The sequence below is a fragment of the Haliaeetus albicilla genome, chromosome 20 (genome assembly GCF_947461875.1).
Source record: "Haliaeetus albicilla chromosome 20, bHalAlb1.1, whole genome shotgun sequence".
Classification (NCBI taxonomy): Eukaryota; Metazoa; Chordata; class Aves; order Accipitriformes; family Accipitridae; genus Haliaeetus; species Haliaeetus albicilla.
This window is the reverse complement of record NC_091502.1, coordinates 25,934,551-25,949,961: the sequence shown is the minus strand read 5'-3', so window position 1 is coordinate 25,949,961 and position 15,411 is coordinate 25,934,551. Positions and strand designations below refer to the sequence as shown.

General features: G+C 50.5%; 1 long non-coding RNA gene across 1 annotated transcript; it reads right to left on the bottom strand.

Moving 5' to 3' along the window:
• Nucleotides 1–5,038: 5,038 nt before the first annotated feature.
• LOC138690184 (uncharacterized) lies at nucleotides 5,039–14,982 on the bottom strand. The gene is made up of 3 exons (XR_011329016.1): nucleotides 14,591–14,982; nucleotides 14,283–14,417; nucleotides 5,039–5,370 (listed from the first exon to the last, which is right to left on the bottom strand). It is a non-coding gene; the product is annotated as an uncharacterized lncRNA (long non-coding RNA).
• Nucleotides 14,983–15,411: the final 429 nt, after the last annotated feature.

Sequence of the window (15,411 nt, the reverse complement as noted above, 5' to 3'; positions counted from 1 at the left end):
CCATGATCGATGACCCTTCTCCAGTATGGATGCCCAAATTTTGCTTTAAGCAAGGAGCTGTCTGTTTCCCACAGTGGGAGGAGATGCACGAACTGCTTCTCTTTTCACCTCCAGCTACTGGGCTGCCCAAAGGCAGCACCGTTCATGCTCTTGGCCCAACACACAGCAAATTAAACATTTCTTGCATAGCACCCGGGGTTTGACAGGCTGTTTGCAACACTGGAGGAGGCATCGGTGCTGATGAATTTGGTTTTGCACACAAGGTCTCTTGTTCAGCGTGGGGCAGAGGTGGTTGGGCATGCGTGGGAGAGGTGGGGTAGGAGGATTAGATGAATGAGGACTGTTGTTTCACTCCTGATTACTTTCAGGGGGATGCTGGATGTTTACCAGCCATGCACAAGCAGCTTGGATTCAGTCTTTAAAACCATTTGCACTTCTGGACTCTGTCAGGTTTGACGACAAGACCTGTATCCCCCTGTGATCACTCCTGGTTTGGTACCCGGGGGGATGCTGTGGTTAGGAAGACATGTGTGAATCGAAGCCTCTTACAGGCGCCCTTCTCCTCTCTTGCATGGATCTGGCTCAGCCCCATCCAGATGAGATTTATTTCAAGCTCATTTGCTGCCCGAACATAGAGAAGAAGCAGCAAAGAATGAAAAGCAGCTCCTGAGCTTTGAATAGTTCAGGACGTGAATCAAGGGCTGCAGTTTAGTTAAAGGGAAACGCTTATCCTAAACTTCCAAGGGCACAGGTATGTGTTGGATACAGTAATACCCAGCTGTGGTTATTGTTGACTGCAGTTTCCAATGGCAAAGCTGTGTGCTGGACACACAAAATTGTGGAGAAACTGGAATTCGTACATTGTACAATTTGTAAACAAGCCAAATTTGCCCCCCGGTGGAGACAGTTGCAAGATCTTCAGATCCAAAATCCCAGTTTCTGTTCAAGCCCATGTTTCCTGCCCCAGCAGCCTCCTTTAGTGCTGCGTCTGTGAGCTGTAACCCACCTAACGAGCACTCCCTTTGTGGTCCTTTTCTAGGAGAACTCCCTGGCACCTCTTCAGAGACACAGCATCCACATGGGAAATCGCAGTGGCACAGGAATCTGTTTTCTCAGTGAATGCACTTGTGATGAGGCATAAAATGCAGAATGTTTGGTGTCTCCTGTTCACCTTGATTCATGAATACCCTCCAATACCACATTTCCAGGTTTGATTTCACATTTTTTCAGGAAACCCCCATGAGCATCTCTTTGTCTCCATTTTTTATTCCTGTTTGGTTTTATTTTTCAACTTTTAATTTTTTTTTTAACCCTTTCCCATTGTCTGTCTGGACACAGTGGCAGGAGTTAGAGAAAAGCTATTTCTCCATCTCCTCTATGGACCCCGTGCCTCTGCTTTGAGCATGTGTCTGTAGTGGGACCCCTAGTACAAACTTCCCACATAGCAACTAGCAGGGGAGCTAAAAGAGGCCTGAGAGCTGGTGCTTCACATTTCCAGTCTACTCTTGCCGCATTGGTGGAAAGCTCTTAGCCCAGCTCCATTAAAACAAAGGCGAACTGATGTGTGCAGCACCCACATGTCCGGGAAGCCACCGATGTGGTCACCAAGGTCACAAAATCAGGTCCCCTGGGATAGGGTCAGCCCCATCTCTGGGCATACAGAGAGCTGGACCCATGTGGGGGTTGCTGGGGGCTACTCACTGGTCTGGAGCAAGGGTCTGATGAGTGATGAGCAGCCAGATGTTGGCAGGTATTGGGTGCTGGGTATGGATGAAGCTGTTTTCTCCTCCCTTCTCTGCAAACCAGGGAGACACCCCAGTGCAGTAAGTTTTAGTGGCCTCAGTGGTGGTGGAATTATCTGTAGGACATCATGACCCTACACCACTCAGGTGGCTTTCAAAATGAAACGTTAGATGTTTCCTATGTGCCCACGGTGGGAAGAATTACTTGCTAGAAATGGCAGTCGGTTGATGATGGAGGAGATGTACAAACCATCTCTGATGTTACAGGCACAGCTTTGGGAGGAGTAGAGTTTTTGTCCCAAGAATCACTCCAGGAGATCAAATTCATTGTTCTTTTGGGACAAATGAAGTCAGAAGGGGCAATTTTCTAGCCAAAAGAGAAATCCACAACACTTAATTTTAAGGAAACGTTTTGGTTTTTATTTCAGTATTGTTCCAAAGTAAAAAAGGGCTTAATGTAGCCTCAAATATCATTTTCAGGCAAAGAAAATGAAAACATTTAAAGACATCAAAACAAACTGCTTAGTTGATTTTCCCCCATTTTTGTCTTCATTTTTCAAACACACCCCAAAATTCAGAAATGTCTTCAGTCACTGTGACAGTGCCTGTCTTGATGAATTAACTATTTAACAATTATTTTCTCCCTAATTCCAGCTAATAGAATAATTGGACCTGCTGGAGGCAAGTTCATAAAATGTGGGATGCATAACGAATCCACTCTGGGCTCTGCCACTGAGTCACCACGTACCTTTGAATCAAGCAATTCACCGCTGCCTCGAGCTTTCCTGATGGCAGGTCGAGCCACAGAGTTTGCAGGAGGGTCCGTGGTCGCTGCGTGGAAGGGGCTATGAAGTGGCAGGTGGGTCACCAGGCGACAGAGTGGGGAGACACCTGAAAAGCCCTGCAGGAATCATCTTGGGCACCACAGGACTGATGTAGAGTTGGTGCAAATAAATTCTCGTGGACATGAGGTTTCAGAGAAGCGCTAGACATCATGGCACGATGTTTTCCAGCAGGTCCCGTAGGACCTCGTCGCCCGTGTTTTCCCATTAGCTGGAGAACCTCAGCGCTCTTGCTTCAGATGAACAGAAAATTGTGCGCCTTGATGTCATCCCTGCATCCCTGGATGGGCACGATCGCTATCCTCAGGGGTAAGATCAAGGCGAAAACCTCCCCCAGCCTTGACTGCGACCAGGGTTTCTCTTGCTTGTCCCAGCCCCAGTCCCACGCTCTGAATCCTGCACTGGGAATACAGTTCTGTCTGCATGTGGCCGTGGCCGACAGCTTCCCATGCTTCAAAAAGTGCCATAAAACCACAAGAAACAGCACGATCCCTGTGCTGCTGTCTCTGGGCTCTCTCTGATCCCTGGTCGAGCTGATGCCTGCACTTGGGAGAACAATTATATTTAGGAGGACTTTTGGGGCTGTAAGTGTCAGCGAAGCATATGGAAAAGACTGATCCAAGGCAAGAGAGACCATTGGAAAAAGATGGAATTATCATTCCGCAGCGGGGACAATATTGCTCCCACCCGTGGCTTTCTGCCTCGGCTCCCGGCCAGGGGCTGCCTGCAGATTCCGGAGGGAGCAGCTCCTGCTCTCTGACCACTCTGGTCCCTGGGTGAGCCACCAGGGACCTGGCACGAAGCGTTCACAGACCTGACGAAGGTCTTGCACGGGCTCCTTCTTCTCTGGTATGGGTGCTGTAGCCCAGGAAAAGCAGCATTGCCACTGCTAGGGCCGGGTTGCCGGCTTTGTGCTGGGTTTGTAGGACCGCAGGAATGGGGTTTGCTAGTCCTGCTTTGTCTTAACTTGTCTCGAGCTGCCTGAAGCTTAGTTTTTTCCTTGATTTAGTTGTAACTGCTTTTTTTTTTCATAACCAAGTGGCTATGACTGATTTGTTTTACTTCTGCTTGTCTTTGTCTGGTGTAACCAAAGTTTCATATAGACATTAGGAACAAGCAGTTTATCTGTGCAGAGTGAAATATTTATGCCTCTCCTGTACTGGTGCAGGGTGGAAGGACAGAGGCACGATGTGACAGCGGAGGTTCTGAGCAGGGGGACGCAGGATGAGAAGGGCCACAGGCTGGTGCAGGAGCTCCTGGGGTTGTTTCTAGGGCCAGGGATACCATAAGGGATGTGTATCTCTGAGCCAGGCGAGGTAACAAGGCTGGCTGGGGCCAGGAAGGAAAAAATGAAGCAAAGATGGATGCAGACACCACATTTCACAGGGAATATTTTCTTTTTGTTACTTCTTGATGGGACCATCTTCTCTCCCATCCTCTGCCCTGCATCCTTGTCTTGGCTTTCTCCTTTCCAGCTGATTCCTGAAGCTCGGGTCGGCTCACTGCTCATTGCATTGGCTCTGCAAATGCTTGCGAGCTCCCGGTGATGGAAGAGAGCTCTCAGCATCCCTGGGGTAGCTAGCCCAGTTCTAAATTATTCTTGGTGGTAAAAACTGCTCGTGGAATCTACATAGTTGTCAGCAGATGATTCTGCTGACATTGGAGAGGAGCCTGGCAGGAAGAGGAACAGGCACTGATTTTGCAGGGACCTGGCTTTGCCTGCGTGGAAACACCATTCCCATTTAACAGTGTGGGATTGCTGTGCCCTCTGCAGATTAATCTCCCAGGCGCGCTTATAGCACCCACGACACTCCCCCATGACTCCCTGATGTGCTGCTCGGTTGGTGCAGGGTGTTGTGTAGTTAAGGGAACATTTTGGGGACAACGCACACTGCTGGCCTTCCCAGGAGGGGGCAGCCAGATCTGTGATCCCCCCAAAACAAGGGATGCTAAAGCAAACTGGGCACTCACCCAGCCTCTACCCGCTCTGGCAGGGTGACACAATCACGGGCAACCGTGGCCCTGAAGGGCTGATGCTGCTCCGATGCGACAGGTTTGGGGGGGCAGAACAGGGGGGCTGCAGTCCTTCCCCTTGCAAGCGCTGGCCCCGAGCTGATGGGAACTTGTGAGGGTATTTTCCCCCGGCGGCGTTAAGTCTTCTGCTGCAAATTTTGATATATCTTGGGCACTTTCAGAGCCCACCCCGAGCTGTAAGCAGAGAGTAATCCTCCTGGCTGCAATACCCCTGGCTCTAATATCAGTTTATTTTGGGGGTAATGGGGTGGATTTCTGTGAATTGGGGTTACTTCTGCCCAGCATCTAGCAGAGGGGAGCACAGATGTGAGTGATGCCTTGGGGACCTGCATGCGTCTTCTCTCCTGGTTCATCCTTCTAAGACACTCAGGCTCTGCAAAGTATTATTTAAAATCTGATTTATTAGAAAGAAGACGATGATAGCATAGATAATCCCATGCCCCTTCAGATGCTGAGGACCCAAATTGGGCAGCATCGAATGGGTGCCCGACCAGCACGCAGCACGCTGCGAGATCCCATATGTCTTTTCAGGTTTCGTTTTAAAAGCTCGGTCAATGCTGCTGTTCTGCTAGAGGGCAGAGAGAGGGAGTCCTTCTCCTTCTTTCTGAAGTACCTGCAGGATCCTTTTCTCTTGAAAGGATTCCACAGACTGCCCAAATCCCGGTTGCCACGAGGACTCTCTGAACCGTTCACCTCTTTCCCATGCAGGGAGGGAAAGAGAGGCAGGGAGCAGCCGGGATCTGCAGGAAAAACTTCCAGGAAGAGCGTAGGACAGGAGGGAATTAGAGCAGCGCTCTCATATAAAATCATAGAATCATAAAGTCACAGGATGGTTTGGGTTGGAAGGGACCTTAAAGACCATCTAGTTCCAACCCCCTGCCATGGGCAGGGACACCTTCCACTAGACCAGGTTGCTCAAAGCCCCATCCAGCCTGGCTTTGAAGGGGAACTTAACTCATGTCCTCCGTCCTTGACCACTATCAAAACCACAGAGGCTTCGTGCCGGGTCCCTGGTGGCTCAGCCACCGGCGCGGGTGACACAGCTCCGCGGGCGAGCCCGGTGCCACCGCCAGCCGTGGGGCATCCCAGAATCGGGGCGAGGGAGCCCAACTTGTCCTCCTTGGTGCCAGGGTCCCGATCCATCTTTTTCTGATGGTCCCTCTCTTCCCCCCTCGCAGCCCTTTTCTGTAAGCTTTGCCGGTGGAAGAAACCCCCCCCCCCAGAAGCCAGGGGCAGCCCCTCAGGGAGCTGCGGGGCCAATCCTGCAGTCACAGAACCCTTTTAGCACCCAGCGTTGGAGCCAATGTGGAGCTCAGAGCATTTCTGAATGATGCAAAGAGAAGAAAAGGCCACGTCCCACCACGTACCGTGTCACGGGTGGCTCAGGCTATGTGCAATTTAAGCCCTGGTGTCAGGAGGATGGTGTTGGTAGTATTTGCCAGGCACTGTTTTTTTCCCTATTCTGGATTGTCAGTCCTTTTGGGTGGAAAAAAATCAAAGTACAGGCATCTTCTGGGTATCCCAATGTGCTTCAAAATTAGTGGGTATATTGAGAAGAGGGACGTGCTGCCCTCCCTTGCTGTAGCTGTTAGTCACTACTCCACGAGGTGCCAGATCTCCTGCTTCTGGGGCACATCCATGTGTCCTTGAAGGATGTGCCAGGGTGCACAGCCCAACCCAAGCAGCAAGCAATATCTTTAGCAGGGGATGGGAAGGGCTGGCTTCCCACAGGGCACTAGCAACTGGAAAAAAAAAAAGGGCTGGAGCCATCAGAGGGGGCTTGCAGCAATACGCTTATGGTCTCCCACTCAGGTCTGATCCAAAACTGCAGCCTCACATCAAACACCAACCAGAAAGGGAGGTTTTGGCTTGTAGGGAAGTGTTTTATTTTCTTTAATTAGTTCGATCTGAACTGGATGGAGACCAAACATTTTCTCAGTCACCAGCGAGCCCTGAGCCATGCAGTGCATGATCGGAGCTGACAGCCTCAGTGGTGTCGGTACTAATGCCAGCAAAACCTACTGATCGACCTGAAAAACCCCTACAGATCTGACATGAAACATTTCATGCTCAGGCAATGGACATTTTAAATGAAACACTAGGAGCAGTTCCTGCTCAGATCCCCTCCTCTCCTGACTTTGCAATTGCTAGCAGTTAGGAAAATCCCTGCAGAGTAACTCAGACCTGCTCTAACAGCCCCTTGCATTGGAATAACCAACGGAAGCAATAAGTTTTACCCTATATATATAGCCAGGACAGAGCAATTAGAGCCTGTCATGATTATTACAGCCTGTCTGTGGTGATTTACCAGGCATCTGAGTGCCTATGCACACATTTCCAGGTGCCTTATGTCGCCTTTATTAAGGATAGGATGCCTCCCACAGGGATCTACTGAATGAAGGGGGAATTAAAGGCAAATGTTATTCACTGACACAGTTCATCAACAAGCCAGCTTCCCAAGGAACAGCAGCTCAGGGTCTTGCCTTTGAGGGAGGATCTGCTTTATCATGGCGTGGCAGCTCACCCAGGGAAAGCCGATGTTGCACCCTGCCTCGGAGACAGCTGTGATTTATTCCGGAGCTGGATTTCTGCTCCTGTGCAACAGGCTGGTGAGATGTGGGGTCGGAGAGATGAGCCAGGCTGCCTCAAGGAGCACTTGATGATCACTCTTCCAGCATCCCTCTTGTAACCACTTCGATATTGCATCCCCAACCTGGAAGGCAGGTCCCAGCCCCACTGGCACTTTGCCTTTCTGAAGGAACCAGTGCTTTTCTCCCGGTGCCCAGAACTCATTGCACAGCACAGCCCTACCCCTGACCTCTGCGCAGAAGACTGACCAGATGCACGCAGGGATGTTCGGTCAGCTCCATTTCATGCCTGGATATGTACTTGCTAACCAGCCTACAAACCTCTCTGCAAGTGCAGCCTGTTTCCTCTGCAGAGTCTTGTTCCACCTCTAAACCCTATGGCCTTTTGCTTGCAAACACTTTATTTCCATCCTCTTGGCTCCCATCTCTGTCCTATAAACGGAAAGGCTTAGACAGACACTGCTGCACATTTAGGGCTGTGTGACCATGAGATTTACTGAAGCAAACCCAGTCAGCTGATCTATCCCAGCACATTCATTAAAGGAATTATTTTCCACTGACATTCAATCTGTGTCTGCACAGGGTGGGGGAAAAAAAGGGTGAGCTGGTATGTTTTGCATAGCTGGTGAATGAAAAGCACGCCAGCCAGTGTCCCAGGAGATGGGGGCACATCTCTGCCATACCTGTATCACTGTCTGCTATACTCTTTATCAGAGAGTGTAGTGATAGGATGAGGGGTAATGGTTATAAACTGAAAGAGGGTAGATTTAGATATTACATATAAGGAAGAATTTCTTTACAGTGAGGGTGGTGAGGCACTGGCAGAGGTTGCCCAGAGAAGCTGTGGATGCCCCATCCCTGGCAGTGTTCAAGGCCAGGTTGGATGGGGCTGTGAGCAACCTGGTCTAGTGGAAGGTGTCCCCGTCCGTGGTAGAGGGGGTCAAATTAGATGATTTAAGGTCCCTTCCAACACAAACCATTCTGCGATTCTACCTGCAGCCTTTTCTCCTGGGTAGAGTCGGATGGGCTGGGACTACAAAGACCTCTTTTTATTCCCATAGGAAATTCTCTTCTGAGCAGCCAGTGTGAGCACTGTAGAGAGAAAGCTTCTCAAAGCAGATCTGAGGATCGGTACCGTGATGGAGGGAGGCCCTACCCCATGCTGCGTAATACTTTCTAATGTTTCAACAGCTTTTCCCTCTAGGAGACCAAAGGACTTGTTATACCTGAACAGGGTTTGCATAGGATGCAACCAGCTCTGGGGTGCGGCGCAGACCCCGGCACCAGTTGTGATGATGGGAAGGGATGACACGAGCCTGGGAGGCACTGGGAGAGCAGAGGAGGCCATGCCCTTGTCCACCAGGGTTAGACGCCATTGAGGGCTAGAGTAATGTACTTGCCAGTGTGCACGTCCCATGCTGGGGGATGGACACCAGCCCCGTCACTTCTGAGCTCGTCTGGAGGACATGAGGAGGAGGAGACAGTGGGGGGACTCTGGCTGATCACAAGTGTGTGATGCTGCACGAGCAAAGGCAAATGAGATCCCCAGATACATCTGGAAGGGTGTTTTCAGCAGATCAGGGAAGGGTTTGGGCCGCAACACAGATCCTTTGGGATACCTCCTCCTGCACAGCCACTTTGCTGGAAGCACAGAAAGACCAGCCCAAATCCTTGGAGCGACCAAAGTCCTGCTGCTCCCAGTGGCTGTCAGAGACTGATTTGCACATCCAGGGAGTCTGACAGAGCAGGAATGTAAATTCAAGCATCCAATACCCAATCTAGTGCTCTAAATGCTCAGCCATCCTCTCCCCTGATCTGCCAGTCCCACGCTGTCCCTACAGAGCTCTCTGCCAGCAGTACTGCCCGTGAAGGTTTGGAGAAGGGCCATTCATCTATCACTTGCTGGACACCAGGCAAAGAAGATGGTGTTGATGTAAAAAACAAAAGGACAGCATTGTCCTGGGCTGCATGTCCTGCAAACAGTCTACCTGCAGTCGTGTGCCTTGGGGAGCCTTTGGCTGTTGAACTGTATGCACCCTGGTGCGGATATCAAAACAGGTAGGACCAAAGAGAGACTTGGAAAAAAATTATGGGAGAGACTGGCAATCAGGAAAATGCAGTTTCTGGGCAAAGATGAATTGAAATGGGATCTTTAGCCAGAAGAAACCAAGTGGAGACATAAAATGGCCTTCAAATACATAGAAAAAGCTGGTACAAAGAGCAAAGGCATAAACTTTTCCATGCCCAGGATGCATAGGAGGAGACGTTACAGGCTTACATCCTACCAATTAAGGTCAGATATTAGGCAAAAATTATACGGACAAAGAGAGATAAGGCTGGGGAGGGCTTGCAGTTCCCATCGCTGGAGGTCTTAAAGCACATGGCAGATAAACACATGCCATAGCTACGCCTGCCTGGGGCAAGGGATGTCTCAGTGGCTTTTTGAGTGCTCTGTGATTCCAAGTGAAAATTATTTGTTTAGTCCAGGAAAACAAAGGATGAGACATCACTGTCTATAAATATGTACGGAGTCTGGAGAGGGAAGGGGTGGTAAACACACTGGAGAGAAAAAAAGTGACTTTGAAACAACTTTGGGACAGTGTGGACTAGCCTGGGTGATGGCTAGGCAGGTGGAGGGCTCTGAGCATCAGAATGTCCCCGTTCATGGCAGCAAAGATCTTCTCCGCCTCCCAAAATGGGGAACTGAGAAATTTGACTCAGTCAGGGAAGAGCTCAGCAGTCTCTGGGTGAGGTTACAGGCTGGGGTGCAACTGAGGACTGCACCCAGGTTTCTAAATTCCTGTTGAGCCCTTAAAGAAGCTCAGTGCAAACACCTGATGAAACCATGGAAGGCCCTGAATTTTGTATGGTTTCAACATAGGATTATGGTTTCAACATTGCTCAGGCTTGCTGTGACGGGGGAAGCTGTCTCCTAGCGAGCGTATCCCTCGAGCATTAAGTCAAACACATCCCAACCAGCACAACCCATGACTGGGGCTGCAAACATCTGGCCCAGCTCAGACAGGACAGTCCTGCTGCAGGTGGCTGCTGTGTCCCCGTACGCTGGTGACCTCTCTGGTGTTTTGCTGCAAATGAGGTCCACATCTGGACTCTTTCCTTCTACCTTCAGCTTTCCAAGGTCTCCTTTCAAGTTCTGCACCACACGCTCCCCTGGAGAAATCAAGGCTTGCCCCCGAGGCTACCCTAAACCTACATCAGCACTGCAAATCATGCCGGGTTGGATTTATTGCTGTTGTGTGGTGAACTGAATTAAGGTCTTGTATCACATTAGCAGCTGCTGCAGCATCGGTACTGGCAGCTCCTACTGACGGGGGCTGCAGGATCAGGGTGTGCTCTGTGGCCACAGCAAGAGGCAGGTTCTGCTCTTCTGGGTTCGCTGCTTATCTTGAAGGAGAAATGGAAGCAGCGGGTGAGTGACTGCAGCTCACCCAGGTGAGGGATGTGGTTATCTCATGAGTCACGGGCTACCTGGCAGCGTGGTCATCCCGGGATGTCTCCTTCTTAGCACATGGCTGGACCTGTTGTCTGTGCACATGGGGCTAATCTGAGCTTGCAAATAGACCTGAGGCTTCCTGGGAGGGTTGAGATCCCTCACCGTGCCTTGCCCAGCCCTGGGGACCACGAAAGCCCTGGCTGCACCTAGGGACCATCACCGGGACAATTCCCACATGAGATGTCTGTCTCTTGATGTCCAGTCCTCCAACCCTCGTGGCGGGGCAGCTCGCCCCAGTCTTGCAGAATTTCACCTCTCCTCCTTTCCAAAACACGCATTTGCCAGCTGGGAGGGAGCGAGGACCGCGGGGGCCTCTCGGACACATCCCTGCACAGCTGCGGACAGTTGGGGCCAGGGAAGGTCTTTGCTTTTTGGCTGCTCTTGACAGCCGCCTTCACCCCCTGTGACTCCTCATTGTTGCTTTCCGGGGGATGGCTGAAAAATCTCCGGACAGAGAGAGGGGCTGGATTGCTCCCACGGAGGGGACAGGGTGAGATAGAAATTCCTGCCGGGGATGAGTCAGGCTCCGCGTGCACAACTCCGCCTGGAAAAAGCAACCACTGGCAACTGCTTCCCATCCTGCTGCGGTGCTGGGGGGGCAGAAGGGCTTGCCGGTTCCTTTGGGATCACTTTTTTTTTTTTTTTTTTTTGGTTTGCTTTTGTTTTAATGGGGATTCGTGGCAGGGCTGAGCATTTGCTGGGAGGCTGCAACCCCTTCTCCCGTGCCTTTGCCCCGGCATCACATCAAAGTGCCCGGTGGTGTTTACACTGTGGGATTGGGAGAAGGAAAGAGGGAAAGGATCTCTTCGGGGGAGCTGGGCTGGTATAAGATTGCTTCTTCAAGCAGGAGGATTCCTGCTGTGCTCAGTGCATTTCAAAGCCCACAGGGAACCTCAGCCTCCCCGGTCCCTGGTTTAGGGGTAGGACTGTTGCATGGGAGCGAGCTGTCGGTGAGCTGTGCTGCGGAAGCTGCTGTGTACATGTTCCCAGATATTTCTAGTCTAAACACAGAAGTGAGGGGGAGCCACCAACATGGTTGTTTTTTGGTGGTTTTTTTTGTTGTTGTTGTTGTTGTTTTTTTTCAAAATGGTTTTCTTCAGAAAAATGCTTCAGTTGAACTTGCCCTTGCATGCACATCTGTGAACCTGCATGGTGCTTACCAGGCTTCAACACATTTCCATTAGGAACAGGCTTTATATCTTTTCTGCTCTAAGATAAATTAGGCTGGATTTTCACCCAGAATGGGGAGGAGCAGCAGAGCCGGGAATCAAATCCCAAATGACTGCCCAATTCCCAGCTAGTAAGGCAAAAACCATTGAGTGACTTCTTCTATTTAATCACAACCCTTGCTTTTTTTTTTTTTTTTTTTTTTTTTTTTGGTCCCAGAACAACTGCACAAGTGCCAAAACCCCAGCACTTCACAGGATGCAAAAAAAACATTTTCCTTCCAAGCCCCTGGAGAGACACTACCCCATTTTATAGACACAGCACCCAAACTGTTTGCTTACAGCCGCTGATAGTCAGGCACAAAGGTTTATCTGTGCTGCCGGGTCTGGGAGCATCCTCAGAGCCTGGATGCAGCATGCGGTGCTATGTGGTACCAGCGCTATAACAGAGCAAGGTCTGGAGCCGCACCAAACCCCTCTGCCTCCTTACCCCTGCAGTGACCACCTCTCCGAGCCTCTGGGCTTTTCCCTATCAGCTTTTCCTCCATTTCACATTGACTTTTGTAGTGTTTTGCCTCGAGATCAAGCAAAACGCACCATCCACCTCCCCGTGTTTCTGTTGTTATTGCCGACAGTGGGAGGCAATCATACCACTGCATTTATTTCTGGTTCCCGCTCTGTTTAGCATTAAATTTTCTGCAAGATCCTCCTGCACAAGGGTCTCTTTCTGAGCAACAAACCATTGCATGCTCTTGTAGGAAAAATTCCCTGTTTGTGCCTCTCCACCAAAGTCAAAACACTCCTGCCGAAAAACCTATTTGTCAATCAGGCAATACCGGAGATGGTTTAGGCAGACAGGGAGCAGCATTAAACCACCTTTGAGCGTGGGTTTTGGTTCTGTGATGGAGCTGCAGAGCGTAATCCATGCTGAACTTTGCTGGGGTGCAGGATTCATGCACTGGGAGAATAATAAACCGCCCCCTGGGCTGAATCTCTGGCTGATGGCTGCAATGTGAGGAAATCCTGTGAGTTTCTAATCTTAGGCTGCTTTTCCTGGGTAGTTTATTCCTTTAAATAGAAAGGCTTAAATGGGATTGACTCCTGCAATCCTTCTGCTCTGGACTAGCCTGTAATCTTTAGTGGCCAGCAACGGGCATGGGGGCTGCACTGCACATCTTTTCTGCTTCTGCTGTGGAAAACAAGGCTTAGGTGGGCTCACTTTCTGCTTCTTTGTCCCATCCAAGCCACTTTTGGAGCCGATTTCAGACACACTCGATAGGCAGTAGCAGCCTGCAAGCTTTAGGAAACTGAGCAGGCAGAGAGAAGTTATAAAAGACCCATGGGGGAAAGGCTTGAATACAAGCACAACTATTTATGAGACACTAGAGAGTCTACATGGCAGAAAGCCTCTATGGCCACAGCCTGTCCTGGGTTTGACTCAGTTGTACCATGTGCCCAGAACATTCCTCCCTCTAAAACTAGTCCAAGGACATCTAAAACACAATGTGCTACTGAACCCACGGTGGCAGAAGAATGCCCCAGAGATGCTGTTGAAAGGATGGTCATACATGGGTAAATCTGGAGGCTTCACCTCCAAGTAAGACACTCTGGAGTTCCTAATTGGGTCGTTAATTCAGAAGACCATAATTAACAGAGTATTTAACTAGGCATGAAAGCCAAAGGCAGAAAGGTTGCTACGTGGCTAGATATCACCCTGCTGAAGAAATCCCACCAGGCCAGCTGGTGTTGACAGCCCAGGTTTGGTGCTGAGAGGATAATGTGGTGGTACCTCCTGGAGATGTGTCCCAGCTCCAGGCCTGCCCTCTCAAAGCGGCAGGGAAAGGACTCTTCTGTCTGCTGCTGCACGTATCCCAGCCTCTCTTAGGTTTCTCCTGGGCTGTTGGAAGCCCATGTGAGATGGAGAAGGAGGGAGTGGATGGCAAGAGTGGTTTATGGAGGAGAAGAAGGGTGATGGACCCATCGCTGCAACTGCTCCGTGGCCCCAAGCCATGCACAGCCAACTGCCAGACCATTGCCCAGGACTAGTGGAGCAGAAAAGCCAAATGTGATGTAAATGAATGAGATACAGCCCTGGCCCTGGGAAACTTGAGACTGGGGTCATCTCTCTGAGATGTGGCAGGGCTGGTCATAGCCCGCAAGAAGTGTGGCAGTTACCTGGATCACAACTGCACAAAGCCCTCATCAAGGGATCTTTTGGGTGAAATACCTGGGATGGTTTCTAAAGCTTATTTGTTCAGTCAGGAAGGGAACATCTTGTTCATCTGCTCAGACTCACATACGAAACAGGTCAGAGAACATTGTCGCCCATAACTTGCAATGGCATGAGGCAATATCTTTTTTAGGATGACCAATTATATATCTGGATGACCACTTACATTGCAGATCTCCAGGAGAGCAGTCTACCTCATCGCTTGTGAGCGAATGCAGGTTTCTCCTTAATTTTCCAGTAGGATTTGCAGTGGGTGGTCACAGACTCGAGAGCTTGGCAGCCTTTTCAGTGGTGCTGTTTGCTGCAGAAACCACTTATTTTTATCCTTGTATGGAATAATCATCTCCCAGTGTCTGTGCTGAAATCTGTGATTTGTGTAGCCAAGCTCCCTGACTTTATGAAGGTCTGTGCCACCACCCTTTGCAGGCCCCAAAGCAAGACACCAACCCTGGCTTTACCCATCCTCTTCCTCACCTCTGCAAATCCTTCTTCCTAAACCTATCGCTGGTCCTTCTCCTTAGCCAGAAGAGCATGTCCTGGAGGGCAGGTCCCACTGCGTGTCAGCTGATGGTTGGCAACCCGTTCCCATGCTGGGCAACAACTCCCAGACCAGATGACCGTATCTATCTCTGTACATCCCTGTCCAGAAGAGTCCTTGCGCTGCCCCAGCCTGCCTCAGTTTCCCCACCCTGCTGATGTGTTTGCAATGCCCTCTGATGTGTCCTCAAGGCACAGGGGAGGGCGAATGGAGCATTTTCCTCCTCCCACCACCTTGGAGCGCGTGGGAAGTCCGACACTGCTGGGAGATCGATGAGTCAGTGTTCGCATGTGCTGAGTCACTGCAGGGAGATGCCAGAGAGAAGGGGAGGATGCCCAGCCTCGTTGGGGGTGTAGATGTCCCAAGAAGATCTGTCTGAAAATAAATTCCTATTAATGAAACCCATTGAGCTGTCAAGGACAACCTTGTAGGGTTGCTTCTAGTAGGGCCACCATGGACCAGAAGTGTCACCCCCATGAGGAAAGGTTATTGCCTGGCCCTGCCTCTGCCTGAATCCTTTCAGATGGCCCACAGCTCATCATTCGGGAGGTGTGCTGCATCCCTAACCCATGGCTGCTCTTGCAGACCTGTCCTGGGATGTGCCAAGGGATGCCTCTTGGTAGCTCCATCACACCAAGTCTGGGGAACCATGCCGTCCAACATGCCATACTGGCAGGGAGGCTGTGGAGGAATGACTGGCAAGTCCACAAAGCAGGGCTTTTGGGATGTCTTTTGAATATAACTAATTCCCAGTCCC